This window comes from Lathamus discolor, chromosome 10 (genome assembly GCF_037157495.1).
Source record: "Lathamus discolor isolate bLatDis1 chromosome 10, bLatDis1.hap1, whole genome shotgun sequence".
NCBI lineage: Eukaryota > Metazoa > Chordata > Aves > Psittaciformes > Psittacidae > Lathamus > Lathamus discolor.
In genome coordinates this window covers 460,626-473,263 of record NC_088893.1, presented here as the reverse complement: position 1 = coordinate 473,263, position 12,638 = coordinate 460,626, and the positions used below count along the sequence as shown (strand labels likewise).

Genomic DNA, 12,638 nt, shown 5'->3' with positions numbered 1-12,638 from the left:
AGCACGAAGCTGTCCAGTCTGCAGATGCCCCCAGCACTTGAGAGTGCTCAAGGCCAGGTTGGACAGAGGGGCTTGGAACGACCTGCTCTAGTGGAAGGTGTCCCTGCCCGTGACAGGGGTTGGAGCTGGAGGAGATTTAAGGTCCCTTCTACCCGAACCACTCCGGCGTTCTAAGACCGTGCTCCACACCCCAAGGGGTGGCAGCGCCGAGCTCGGGCCAGCACCACCGCTCCCGCTCCCGAAGACAACGGGCCCCGAGGCTGCTGGAGCAGAAGGGGAACCGCCGCGGGTTCCGGCCGGGGCAGGGAGCGCCGCGCCTCAGCCCCGCGGCACGAACGGGTCCGGTGCCTCCGGAGGAACCCAGCGGTTACGGCCCAACGGCCGCTCCGGGCATCCCCGCGCGCAGACCGCAGCCGAGGCGGAGGAACAGCAAAGAGGCGGGGCGGGGCGGGGCGGGGCGGGGCGGGGCTTGCGGCTCCGCCCGAGCTGGGCGCCGGCAGCGCGGAACCGTGGCCCGGCCCGGCCCGTGCCCGGCGCAGTGCACGTGCGCCGCCCGCAGGTGAGCACGGAGCCGCGCGCCTCGAGATGGAAACACCCCCTGGGCAGTGGCGACGCGTGCCAGAGCGGCCCCGAGCGGAGACACCGCGGTCGGCTCTCTGTGGTACACGTGCGACGCTCTGGCCGCAGGCGTTCCTCTCTGTGGTAGAAGGGGCGCTCTAGCTGCCTTTCCATGGTACATGTGCGGTGCTCTGGCCACAGGCCTGCGTCTTTATGGTACCAGAGGTGCTATAGCCGGGCTCGCAGCCGCCGCGGGGGCCGGAGCTCGGGGCCCGGCGTCGTAGTAGCTCGTCCCGCGCTTTGCGCCGCTCGAGACCGGCGGGACCCGCTCCGCAGGCTCCGGCGTCCCGCGGACGCTGCGCAGACGCTCCTGAGCCCCGTGTCCGCTCCAGTGGCGCCGGGACCGAGTCCGGGAGGAGCCGCGGAGCGCCCCTGGGACCGCTGCAGCCGCCCGGGCCCCGCCGCGGCCTCACTCCACCTCTCCCCGCCGCAGCGCAGGTAACGGCCATGCCCCGGGCGCACGCGGGGGTCGAGGCTTCAGCCCCTGCCGGGGAGGGACCGGAGCTTTCGGCCGCGGCAGTTCCGGCAGAGCCCGGGCGCTCCCGCCCGCAGCAAAGACAACCCCTGCGGGGCAGGGCCGGGCCGGGCCGGGCCGGGCGGGGGCAGTGGCCGCGAGCAGGAGCGAGCTGCGGGAGGTGTCCGGGGGAGGTGCCCCGAGAGCCGGCTCCTAGCGGGACACGGAACGACGCGGAGGTTGCTCGCCTTCGGTTGTGCGCACGAAGACTTCGCTGGAGGCAGCGGAGAAGCTCCGAGCAGGAGGCGTATAGGCGGGGAATGTTATAACTAGCTGCAGGAACTTATTAGTCTCCACCTCTTGGCGTCTATGCACTGCTCTCCAGTGACTGTGGGCAGGGGTCTTGAGGATGGACTAAGCAGTCTTCCTCGCGGTGTACTTTTCACCTTTGGCACGGTTGGATGCCCCAGTAATCACAAAACTAGCTGAAAGCAGCCATATCTGTAATTCTTCTGATAGCTGGAAAAGATTTGGGAGAGTGTGACCTTCCTGCAAAATTTATTGCAGGATGGGCAGATAAGGAGTATCCCAAGCTAGCAGATGTTTGGGAGGCACTGTCTCTAAACTAACTGATAAGTAGAAGGATGGTGTGAAATCATTCATTCATGTTCAGTGGGGCCACTAAATTCCACAGACTTACAACACAAACATTGTTCTTTATTTTCGACCTAAGTTAGGCTAAAAGTACGTTAACCCTATGTTTTTCAGGCACTGGCTTTTCTTATACCAAGCTCCCCCCCCCCCTTTTCTTTTACCTTTATAAATTGTTTTTCTATGTGACTCCCTTTTGCTCAAGAGTTCTGGCCATTTTCAGCTTCTTGTCTAATCTTGTGTCTTTAGCGACCTTTGGGAACTCACAGCGGTTATAGCCACATAGCAACGGCTATGATTTGTGAAAGCCAATACGTTGATGTGCTTATTACACTCTTCCCCTCGCAGCCTGTCTCTTGGCCTCCCTCTCAAGGGAATTCCTCAGCTCACAACACATTGGAGTGTTTCCTCCTGCTCGTGGGGGATCTGAGCCTGCTCCTGGCTTTCATCCACTGCCTGGTGGGCTCTGGGGCAGGATAAAGGTGATAAAAGCATAAAGGTAAGGGGAAGAGCTGGCTGTTCCCAGACCTGATTCCTGGTGGGAGAGCTGTTGCCTTCATGGTCAACCAGAGCCAGAATGTAAAGCCTCTGGGGTTGCTGCAGCTCCTCTCAGGTTTAGGATCTCTTGGGAAGCTTTCATTCGAGGCTTCTCTGTGTGCTGTCGGTGGTGTCTGTTTCCAGCAACGACAGCAGAGGAGCAGGAGGTCTCAGTGATGAGGTTCAGTATCTGGGTCACTCACCATTGCCTCTGTGTGTTCTCTGGTGAGTTTTGATACTGGCAGAAGATGAGATGAAAGGAACATGTGCAGAAAGATGGAAGCAGGGCTGAGCTGCCCCGGGCAGAGGCCACTTGCGAAAGGGATTTGGAGGTGAGCTCTGGGTCCTGTGTTGAGGACACCAGGCGTGGGCAAACAAGGTGGCTGCTCTTTTCCTTTCCCTGTTGGGGTTTCTTGATAGCAAAACCTGGGCAGAGCCTCCTCTCCTGTGCATCCTAAAGAACAGGCTGATGCTTTGTGAGTCGTAGTGCTTGGTTCAAGGACTTAAGTCCTTTCTTTATGATGCGTATTGGCTTTGGAACTTAGCCAAGTCCTGCTTTTCCCTAGCTGTGGCTTTTCTTCATTTGCTTGAGCTTGCACATCAGAAGTGGAGAGTTCCTTTTCCTGTACTGAATTTTCAGTGTGTGTGCGCTGGAAAGTGTTCTTCCAGGACTGAGCGTTGGCTGTTCTACAAAACCTCATCTTCTGCCTGGCTGGAGACCACCAAAGGGACGAACAAGTGCTGTGGTGTATCTTCAGGTGCCTGGTAACTCTGGCTTGGGCTGTGTCAGCTCTCTGGTGCCCCAGTTCCTCAGTCTGTAGCGAGAATCCGGGAGTCTTTCAGGGTGTTGCAGCTCAGTCAGCATCTCTAAGGAGTTTCGTGGGCTTCACAGCAGTGTTTGGTCTCTTCTCACAAAGGAACAAGTGACAGGACATGAGGAAACAGCTTCAGTTTGCACCAGGGCAGGTTTAGACTGGAGATGAGGAGCAGTTTGTTCACTGAAGGGGTTGTCAAGCGTGGAACAGGCTGCCCAGGGCAGTGGTGGAGTCACCATCCCTGCAGGGGTTGAACAGATGTGTAGACGTGGCGCTTGGGGACGGGGTTTAGCGGTGGCCTCGGCAGCGCCGGGTTAATGTTGGACTCGATGATCTCAAAGGTCCATGTCTGTGACGTGGTGGCTGATTCCTGCAGCTGCCAGGAGCCGGGGTTGCATTTTGGTGGCTGCAGATCTGGCACTTCCAAGTTGGAATCTTTGTGCAGTGCTGAAGCTGCTGGTGACTTGAGGCCAGGAACCTCGTGAGCCTTTGCTGAAGGGGCACGTCCCCACCTCAGACCGTGTTCTGTTAGGAAACTGTTTCCAGGCTTTTCCCCCAGAGCTGCCTCTGGTTTAGTTTGTTCCTGCCCGGCGAGTTGTTGTCTGAGAGCATGGAATAGCTGATTTTATTGTTAGTGTTAGAAAAAGGGGCGAATTTTTTACGATAACTATATAAATAGTAGAAATGATTATATTTGAACAATTTATAAATCAATAGTGTGGCTTTGGAAATACTGTAATTTTGCAGTATTGTTTGTAGTTTCGTACCATAGTTATTCAGTAGCCAATGTTAACAATGGTAGGCTTGGTGGCAAGAGCCAACATAACCATATATGGTGAAGGGTATATGGGTGGATTTAAGAAAGTATTGTGAAAGTCTGTCGAAGCAGAAATTATGGACACACCAAGGGTAGTCAAGTGAGAATAAGAGAATGCTGGCGTCCACACAATGGTTGGTGTATATGCAAAGAGCAGAAAGGTGCTGCACATGTATTAGTTAATGATGTAATCCGTGTTGCATGTGTATTAGTGACCAAATTTTTAGTGTATAAATTGCGAACACGATGTGACGAGGTCGAAGCCAGATTTGGGCGAGTGCCCCTGGTTTCCCAGCGCTGCAATAAAGCACCTCATATAACCATTCCGGTGGTTATGTATTTATTCTTATGCTAACATTAGTGCCAACTTCGAGAGCTCTGCAATCTTCAGCCCTGGAGTGGAGAAGCAGGTTGGGCAGCCATAGCTGCAGTGTTGAGAGAGCATGGCGGAAAATCACAAGTCTTCGATAAGCAAAGCTCGCCGAGTCTGTGTCTCCCCAGTGGTGCCACATTTCTGTGCATTTGAGACCAAAGTGCTGTTAAATCCTGCTGGGTTGAGAGCTGCCCTCCAGGAATGGATAACCAGGACAGGGTGCTCTGTGTGGCTTCACATCTTAATGCTTGGAAGGTTTTGCCCTTGCATTGAGGAGCTGTTACAGATCTCCCTCTGAGAAATGGTCCCATGATCTCCAGGCTAAGATTTAACCCTGGCTGGATTCTCTTCCGTGCTGGTGGTGTCCTTCAGAAGCAGCAGAGATCCCCCTCATCCTCCTCCTCAGTGTTTTGATGCTCTTCTAGAACTGACCTAATGCCTGGATTCCTCCACTCCCTGTGCCTCTACCCAGGGTCACTTTTCTCTCTGTCCCATAGCTCTGTAGTTCTGCCCAGGAATGGGGTATTCAAAGTGGGGAGGCCAGAGAGAGGCCGAAACCTGCAGCAGATGAGGCTTTGGCAGCACGTTGTGGTCCTTTCTGGAATTGCTTTGTTGTGGTCCCTTCTGGAATTGCTTTGCCTGATAAATCCTGGGTGCTCATTGGTTTCCCAGGACTGTTTTCTGCTGGGAGTCACAAAGCAGGAGACGCCCTGTGTCTGCTGCTGCTGCAGCTGCTGCATTGGATGGGCTGAGGTTGGTTAGAAATCTCCCCGAGCCCCTGACGGTTCCTTGCTGTCCGTGAGTGATGGGCAGGAGCTGGGGGTGCAGCTCCAGCCTCCCTCCCGGTCCTCTCCTGCCCTTATCCCAGAAACGGGGGGAGGCCAACAAGAGAGAAGAGGCTGAAAATGGGCCTCCCAGCCCTCTTCGGCCTTTCCTTTGATCCCACCCACTTCTCCCCTCCTCAGTGCATGAGCTCTCTCTCACCTCTTGTGTCCATCAGTGATGACTGTGGGGATGCGTCCAGCTTTCCCAGTGTGCTGCCAGTGCCTGGCATGGGGATGTGGGGCTGGGCAGCAGCAGCAACTCCTGCGTGTGTGTCCCTGTGTGTGTGTCACCAGTGTCACCAGTTCTGTCCCGTCTCTCCCAGCAGCTCAGGCTATGGTGCTCTGGCTGTGTGGCAGCTCCAGCCCGGCCTTGCTGTGGCTGCCCGGTGACACCAGGCCCGTCCTCGCTGCTGCCACTCGCTGCCACCACACGGTGCCGGAGTCCCTCAAGTGTGCCTGGCAGTTACACCGCGGCCAGCTCGGTATGTGCTGGCTCCTGTGTCCCTGCTCCCAGCCAGTCCTGACCCTGGTCCCTGGAAGTGATTTCAGTTACCTGTGTTCTTCTGAAATGGTTTCCCCAGGACCTCTTTGGTCTGGTCTGGCGTCTGTCTGCTGAGGCCAGTTAGATGTTGGTACTTGGGTTGATACGCGGATTGACTCCACAACTCGTTAAAGTTGTAAAGTAGGTATGCTTTATTCAGCGCTGAGGTGCATGGGGATTGTTCCTCCAAAGCATGCACACCCAGGGTCGTTTTTCCTTTACATTTATTCCCTTAAGGCATACATATGCATTAGATTACTGATACGCCTATACGTATTTAGTATGTGTCCCCGCTTCGTATTATAATGAGCTAGAAGGTCCTTTGCGCCTGCGCAGTGCCCCCTCTGGTCATGGGCAGGGGTCTCAAGATGAAGTAAATGAGTCTTCCTCCTGTGGGCAGGGATCCTCAAGATGAAGTAAACGAGTCTTCCTCTTCTTAAACTTTTCACCTTTTAATCTTCGCGCATGGCTTTAGGGTTTAGTCGGTACCTCATCCATAAATCATCAGCTTCTCCCCCTTATCAATAGACCCAGACATTCGCATTTCCTTGTCAATAGTTGCTTATCAGTAGAATCAGGCCTCTGTCTCCTCCCCTTATCAGTAGTTTGTGCCTTGTTCTGTTTAGTAAGCATGATAGGTGTTTACAACAGACAATACTTTTGTTTAAGCAAGGAATTCTTCTAACTCTCTTATACAATCCCCTGTATTGTTCCCATGTACATTTATTAACCCTGTATCACTGCAGGACGCAGTGGGCGTCTTGTACAAAAGGTTTTGCATTTTATCGGTGTATACGCACAAGAAGCAGAGGGCATCTCGTGGTTGGGGTCCTGCAAGAAAGATTTTGGTTTTACCCATATACAATCTGTCGTGGTTTAAACCGATCCACACAGCTCATCCACTCGCCCCTCCCCCCCCGACCCTCCCCACTCCCGGTGGGATAGGGAGGAGAATCAGGAGAATGTAACTCCCACGGGTTGAGATAAGAACAGCCCAGCAACCAAGGTACAACACAAATCACTACTGCTACCACCAATGATAATATTGATAAGAGAAAATAACAAGAGAATACGATACCACCGCCGAACGAGTTCGACCCCCCCGAAGAGAGAGAGTGCCCTTCCGGGTAACTCCCAGTTACCTCCCTGGGCATGACGTGCTGTGGTACGGAATACCTCTTTGGCTAGTTTGGGTCAGGTGTCCTGTCTCTGCTTCCTCCCGGCCTCCCCTCGTCCCCAGCACAGCATGAGACTCACAAAGTCCTTGGCCAGAATAAACATTACTTAACAACAGTTAAAACCAATCGGTGTTATCAGCTGTCTGCCCAGGCTGGAAGTCAAAACACAGAGCTTGAACCAGTTACTAAGAAGGAGCAAAACGGCTCCTGGTAAACCCAGGACACAATCGCAAGAAGCAGAGGGCATCTTGTGGTTGAGGTCCTGCAAGACGAGGTGGGCGTCTTGTAGAAAAGGTTTTGGATTTTACTGGTATTTGACTTACGTTGTGGCTTGTTATAGTTATGATTTTGGTCTTGTGATTTTGGTATTGGTGACAGACTGTTATAAATGTATTATTAATTGTTATCTCTGTTTCAAGTGTTGTAACTGTGGAGTGTCTATTTTGTGGCTCATTATAGTGATGATTTTGGTCTTGTGATTTTGGTATCGGTGGCAGGTTGTTATAACTGTTGTTAGTTTGATACAATTTTAGTCTCTGTCTCAAGTGTTGTAACTGTGTGGAGTGTGTCTGTGGGATCCCGTGTGTGTGTGTGTGTGTGTGAGAACGTGAGATTGATAATGGGAAATCAGCAGAGGGGAGAGATCTTGAAAAAGAGTCCTTTAGGGTGCATTTTGGCACGTTTGAAAGAACTGGGAGGGTTTCCTGGGGGCTCGGTAAATGAGAAAACGTTGATAAAAATATTGTAACGGATGGTGGCCTTTGTATAGTTTGGAAGATCAGGAAAAATATCCTAAAAATGGAACTTGGAATTATGATACATTGTTGCAATTAATGTTGTTTTGAGGTGGCAAGGAAAATGGGATAAGTAATGTATGCAGATATGTTTTTCACTTTAAGAAACGACCCCAAGTGACAGACGGAATGTGAAATTAATATACCTCTGCCAGATCCCTTAATTTTGGCTTTGGAAAAGGGCAGGGAAAAACTGAAAGCTAAGCTGGAGAGATGTTGTTCAGATTGTGATACTGGGGAAAGATGCTAAGGAAAACCAAGAGGGCAAGGAGGGGAGCTCGGGCAGTTCCTGTGTTTGAGCGTGGGATGAGTGCTGGGGAGGCAGAGGTGGAGGGATGTCGGGCGGAGGTGGGGGAGTGGGTTCGTCTCCTATGAGACCAGATCTGTGTGTGCTGGGGGGAGTTTGGACATTGGAAGAGAGATTGCCCTGGGGGGAGTGCCATGGGGTGGCTCCGGTGGCTGAATTGGAACTAGACTGATGGGGACCTGGGGAATCTACCCTAGCAGATCCACCTGTTAAATTAAAACTAGGGACTAGAGGAAATAAAGTGGAATTTTAGTGGATACAGGAGCAACTTATGCGGCATTAAATCAGAGGGAAAAGAATTTGTTACAGATTTGGGAGCTACTGGTCACCAAGAAAAAGAGGAAAAAAAAAAAAAAGGAGGCGTTCTTTCTGAAACCCTTAAACTACAAATTGGGAAAACAAATGGGAAAGCATAAATTTTATGCATGCTAAATTCTCCGAAATGTTTAGGATGAGACGCAACATTTAAAGAAGGCAAAATGGAATTAAGAGTTAAAAATGATCAATTAAATGCAGTTTTGAGTTTCTCTTTAATTCAACAGAAAAGCAAACAGGAGGACCTCCCTGAAATAGAAGAAATCCTTAATCAGGTATATCTGGGAGTATGGGCGTGTGAAGTTCCAGGTAAGGCGAAAAATGCTTTGCCTGTTGAAGTAGGAATAAAAAGGGTGGTGGGGGCTGCCCAATTAGAATAAAACAATATCCCCCTAAAATTGCAGGGAAAGGGAATTAAAAATCATTGATAAATTTTAAAATATAAATTATTAATTGAATGTGAATTGGAATATAATACTCCTGTCTTGCCGGTAAAGAAATAAAGTTGCAGATTGGTTCAAGATCTCAGAGCAATCGACAAATTTGTAGAGGATATTAATTCAGTAATAGCTAATCCGTATACCTTATTGACTAAATTGAATAATAATCAGAAATGGTTTGCCGTCTTGGATTTAAAGGACTCTTTGTTTACCATTGGCCAAAGAAAACCAGAATTTATTTGCTTTTGAATGGGAAAATCCTGACACAGTAAGGAAAACCCGATTAACTTGGACAGTATTACCTCAAAGGTTTAAAAACAGTCCAGCGAGTTTTCAAAATCAGCACTGGCACTAGAATCATGGAAACCACCCACTCAGACGGGGACTCTGTTACAAGATGTGGATGACCTATTAATTGCCATAGAAACAAAGGAAGAACGTGTCCAGTGAATGGTGGGATTATTGAGTTTTCTGGGACTGAGTGGTTATTGGGTATCCAGACAAAAGGCCCAACTAATCCAAACCTGAGTTTCCTACCTAGGATATGAAATAACAGGAGAACAGAGAGAACTTGGAACTGCTCGAAAAGAAGCCATTTGTCAAACTCCACGACCATCGACCACCAAGTTGCTCCGGACATTCCTGGTAATGACTGGACGATGCAGGCTTTGGATGCATGATTCTAGTGTTCTGGTAAGACCCCTATGTGAACTGTTAAAAGAAACCCCTCTCTCTTTGGAATGGACTGTTTCAGCAGAGGAGGGCTTTAGAAATTTAAAAGACAAAGCTAATGAGAACTGCAGCTCTGTGTCTGGATGTGACTGAATCCTTTTGGCTATATTCCTATGAAGAGCAGTGAATAGCTTTGGTGGTCCTTACTCAGAAACCCAGGACCCTATAAGAGGGCAGTGGTGTATTTTTCAAAACAGCTGGATGAAGCGAGCAAAGGATGGCCTGGATGCCTAAGGGCTGTGGCAGCAGTTGTCATGAATACTGAAGAGGCTCACAAATTTACCTTGGGACAAAAGGTTACTGTGCTAGTGTCCCATGTTGTATCAGCAGTCCTGGAACAGAAAGAAGCCCACCGGTTATCTCCGTCATGTTTTTTTAAAATACCAGGCCACCCTTGTGGAACACAATGATATAGAAATCGTGGTCACTAATGTTGTCAATCCAGCATCCTTTTGCAGGAACAACCAACAGGAACTATTAACACACAACTGCTTGGCCACTATAGAGACTGTGTATTCAAGCTGACCTGATTTGAAAGAAACCTCTGGAACATACTGAACGAGAGCCCTGGAACTGGCTAAAGACAAAAGGATAAATATTTGGACTGATTCTAAATATGCATTTGGCATGGTCCGTGCGCATGGTGCCACCTGGAAAGAACGAGGACTTTTGAACACGAAACAGATTAAACATGCTACAGAAATTCTACGACTACTGGAAGCTGTTCAGCTACCTGAGGAAGGAGCTATTATGTGTTGAGAGAAGGAGGCACAAAAGCACAATGTAATCAGTTCTAAGTAAGGTTAAGTTTGATGGCTTTGTAATGGAAAATAACTGCGGTGCTTGAAGGTAGCCGACATAGTTTCAGGACCTTAGGACCTTAGTACAAAAAGTGTATGGAAAGCAGAATAGAAAAACCTTACCTGGGGATGGGGAGTATCTGGGACTAGCAGATGCCCAGGATGGGAGCAGTTAAACTAACTGATAAGTAGGAGGACAGGCTGATTGTTATGTTTGTGGTGTTAATGAACCCATTAAGCTGGTGTAAACATCTACTGGGCAGTATCACAAGTCTAGCAGATGTCCAGGATGGGAGCAGTTAAACTAACTGATAAGTAGAAGGACGGGATGATTGCTATGTCTGTGATGTTAATTAAGCTGGTGCTTCAAAGACTGCCAGGAGTTATGAGGATTGTTGGGAGAAGTAAAGGACCCTTAAAAACCACCATCACAGTTTTTGTATGCTTGTGGGAAACTTTTCAGAAAATGATGTAATTCATGTGCAGCCTCATATATAAGGATGGCCTGTATAGCAATACGGGGACTATCCCCCGTATCTCCCGGCGCCGCAATAAAGAATACCTGCTTGTCAACTTGAAACTCTGTTGGTGAGTTTGTTCCTGGAGTTTTCTCCGAACCAAGGCAAAGGTACCATTGTTATCTTTGATTGCTGGCTGTTTCCAGGCTGAAAGTAAAAGGAAGGGACTTCACTCTTTCCAGTTTGTCCTTCCCCAAAACTGGGTGTTTTTTGAGACCTCCAGCTTTCCCTGAGCAGGGAAAATCCTATGGAGCCATAGAGGTGTCCAGGGGTTGTTCTGCCCACCCTGAGCTGCAAGTCTGCATCATGAGAGAGAAAGATAGCTGGTGCTGGCTCCCAGCTCCTTCCTGGGCCCTGCAGAGGTTTGTGACCAGCAGCTTCCACCCTTGTGACCGTGCCCTGGGCCAGGAGAAGCAGGCACTTCCCACGGGGATGGCCACTTGCTGCATCCCACTCCTCCCCAGTACGTCCCGGAGGGTCCGAGCACAGGGCTGGGGACCAAAGGGTGCTGAGAAGAGGGTGTTCAAAGAGGCCTCTCTGCAGCACCCATGCCCTGGAGCTTGGGGGCTATTCCTGGGTGCGTGAAAGGAGGCATGGGACTCCTTTGGGAGGCATGGGACTTCCTGCTGGGAAGAGTTCTCTTGTGCTGTGCGTTCATGAAAGCAAGCACCTCACTGGCTGTTTGCCTTTAGGTATTAGAGAAGTGAGTGGTTTCCCTGGGCTGGAGGAAAGATGGATTGATTTTGGCCACGCAAAGCTCTTCCCTGAGAACACGTCCCTGCTGCTGCTCACAGACAGCGTCACCTTCAGGTGCAAACCCAGACAGGACACATCACCCAGCCAAGTGCAGGCGATGTGAGTGGAGGCAGCAGTAATTGGGCTGACGGCGATGGCCCTGGCCATGCTCATGGGCGGGAAGGATGGAGTGAGAGCTGGGACGTGTTGCGTTCCCCTGTAGGTGATGGGCTCTGCTATGAAGGTTGGTGGTTCACGGTGTCATGGGCATTGCTTATAGAGTTGCATTTTACCATTTGCGCACTTTTAATCCCTGTGTTTTTACTCTTGGTGCTTTGCAAATCCTTATCACAGTTCTCTTAGGGCTTCTCAAGCCCTGCTGGAGCTGGAGGAATGCTTAAATCCTTCATCTCCTACTTCCTAATGAGCCTTGTCCTGCCTTTGCTGCCGGTGCTCAAGGTCCCCACCTCAGAGCCGGGGGGAGGCTTCCCCTGCTGATGATGGGTGATGCTGCTTTAGCAGTGCTGAGCCCTGGTGCTCTCACCTCCTGCCCTGGCATCACTCGGGGCTCTGAAATAGGCTCATAGAAGGGTCACAGACACTCCCTCTCTTCCCCAGGTCCCACCACCAGCAGTTGTAGCAGCCCGTGAGCTGAGGCAGGAAGAAAAGCTGGCCCCAAAACGAACCCCCGTGCTGCACCGGGGCCCGAGGAAGAGTTGTCGGCTTCCTCCCTGGCTGAGCTGACAGCCCTGGCACCGTTCAGAGGCGTGGTGGCCATCAGCCTGAGCTTCAGTTCCTGCCGGGAGCAGCCCAGCAGAGGGGTGATGCTGGTGGGGCTCCTTGGCTGGGTGACAGCGCCAGCTCGATGGTGACCCCAAGACTGCCATTCCCATGACATGTGCCCTTGGGGACCTGCCTTGGCTTCAGTCCTAGCAGGGTCATGGTGGCAGCGGCTGCTCCATCGGCTGGTAGATGAAGAGCAGGAGCGGGGTTTGCTTTTGCCTTTCCACTTCCTGTCAGAGCACAAGGACTGAGAGCTCCTTCGCGTGTAGGTGGCCAGAGGGGCAAACCTGGCTGTGAAATGGTGCGGTGCAGTACAGTGCCAGGGGACAGATAACACTGAGAGTGTTGAGTGGTGAGAGCTCGTCTCTCAGCCCTCTCTGGGGCACTGCCGTGGTTGACAGCCAGC

General features: G+C 51.1%; 1 long non-coding RNA gene across 1 annotated transcript; it reads left to right on the top strand.

Annotated features, from left to right (window-relative positions):
• The first annotated feature begins 483 nt into the window (after nt 1-483).
• On the top strand, nt 484-10,769 carry LOC136019875 (uncharacterized). Its single transcript, XR_010615100.1, has 2 exons — nt 484-559; nt 8,452-10,769. It is a non-coding gene; the product is annotated as an uncharacterized LOC136019875 (long non-coding RNA).
• The last annotated feature ends 1,869 nt before the right edge of the window (nt 10,770-12,638 follow it).